Genomic DNA, 2,165 nt, shown 5'->3' with positions numbered 1-2,165 from the left:
CATTTTCCTTTGGACAATGTTCTCCAACAGCAGTTACAGCTCAGATACTGCTGAGCTACTTACAGTCACGCCATGTGCACCGCACCAACTTCAGCATTACTTCTTCTCATAACATTATTTCTTACTTAAGCAGGGACCATGCATTTCCACCTCTAATCCAACTTCAGGAGAACCTTTGTCAGTAAAATCAACCTCCATCAGTGAACATCTTGGTTGTATCACACAGAGGTCAGATATTTTTTTCTTGGTTTTTTTCCTCCATTTTTTCTCCAACTATCAACTATGAAGAGGCAGCAGGACTCACACAGAGTCACCATCGCAGGCAAGGAAGTTTGCTTCCCAAAGTCAAAACAGGGCAGCGTCAGAGAAACCGAAGTGTGGGTGCGACATCTCTTACCTCTTCTGTCCTTGGGCACAGCTACCTTCCAGTTCTTCCTCTTGCACATCAGCCACACCAAACTCCACTCTGCTCTAAAGACAAGCAAAGCCAAACCGCTCATCCCACAGCCATGGAAATTCTGGGAGGTATTGACCTCTACTGGTGCAAGGGCTTTACCAAGCAAAATCTAACAGGAATAGTAAAAATTATAGCCTTTTTAAACTCTTCCAAACAATTACAGAAGGAAATGAGAACTTTCCCACTGTTTTAGCAAAAATTTGATGTGACTGTTTTATTTCATTTCAGGACTTCTTTTGATTTTGCATTGTCTTTGTTTACTTATTTCTCCTTCTCCCCCTTCTTAGACAATTTATAGAGGTTGAAAAGAACACACGCACACAAAAATTTGGAAACTGAGAAAAGAGAGAACCATTTTTCCCATCTGACTACCTTTTTCAGATATTTCTGAATGGGAACAACCAACCACGCAGAAAAAGCCTTGAATGCTAAATGAAAAAAAATCGTTGGGGGCAGGATTGACGGAATTTGGAAGCTGAAGAGAAAAGCAGACTGTTCCGAAGAGCAGCCATCCCACCCCAGACCACACCTCAACCCCCGACTGCAGAAGCAGAGGTTACTCACAGGCTGACTGGCTCTCCTGGCCTCACCTCCTACCAAATGTTTATTTCCCAGGAAACCTCTTTCCAGGCTCAAAACAGGTAGGAGTGCCTTGCCGGGCAGATGCAGGAGCTATGGTGGCACTGACGCAGCCTCAGCCATACTCTTGGCGTGCCTCCGGGAAGCAAGACATCCTGGCAAAGGCATTTTGCCTTAGGCTGGGAAAAATTGTCCTCATCTTCCATAGTTGTCCAAGAAATTACAATGAACAAATAGCTCACTGTCACTCATTATTTTATTATGGGTTTGCCTCCATGCGAACAAGATGCGTCATGACCTAGGGAATGAAAACCGCCTGATTCTTGCAGGTTTGCACCCGATATTGCCATTTCCTCACTGCAGTAATTCAAGCTCCCCATCCCTCTACCTCTCATGACCCTCTTGCTCCTCCCACCGCGCCTCAAGAAGGCCCCAAGCCTTTCCACGTTGTGCCCAGGTCTCCCATGGCAGGCCAAGCAGGACCTGACAGCCCCCCGCGAGGAGGGGTGGGGGGGTTCAGCCTCCCAGGTGGCCATTTGCAGGGTCATTTCTGTCTGGAGCACGGGGCTAGGCCCTAACACACACTGCTGTGAATAAAAAGAGACAGACCACTAGTGACCAGATAACAAACCCACCACGACCAAAGCATCTCCTTACATGTTGGGGGTGTATCATGTCTGGAGGGGATAAGCCTCGCTGTCAGCTCAGCTGCAGCGCTGCCAGGGTGGCGAGGACAGGCCAGCCATTACCCGCAGGACTTCTCAGCGGCAACAGCCCTTCTCACTCTGCCATCCCTGGCCTGCTGGGGCACGGCTCCCACCCCGGGGCTTGGGTAGAGCAGGGAGGCTCTGCTGGCCGTGCCTCCTCGTGCAGGTGGGCATGTGAAGGCCGCGTGCGCCGTGCTGGGGTGGCCGCCTGGGCCTGGCTTGCCATGGCGAACGGCGGGAGGCCTTGCAGCACTGCCAGCGCCAAAATGGCGCTCCCTCCTACGGCTGCTCTCCCCAGGAAGGGGAAAAGCGTCAGTTATTTCCACGAAGCCTCCCAAAGGCCAGAGATGTTCATACCGGATCGGACTCCCCCAAGGCAGGGCGCACCAGGAGCGAGGCTGCAGAGCGCCGCTGTGCCGGGC

Source organism: Eurypyga helias, unplaced genomic scaffold (assembly GCF_000690775.1).
Source record: "Eurypyga helias isolate BGI_N326 unplaced genomic scaffold, ASM69077v1 scaffold21479, whole genome shotgun sequence".
NCBI classification, from domain to species: Eukaryota; Metazoa; Chordata; class Aves; order Eurypygiformes; family Eurypygidae; genus Eurypyga; species Eurypyga helias.
Note: the sequence above shows the minus strand (reverse complement) of the source record.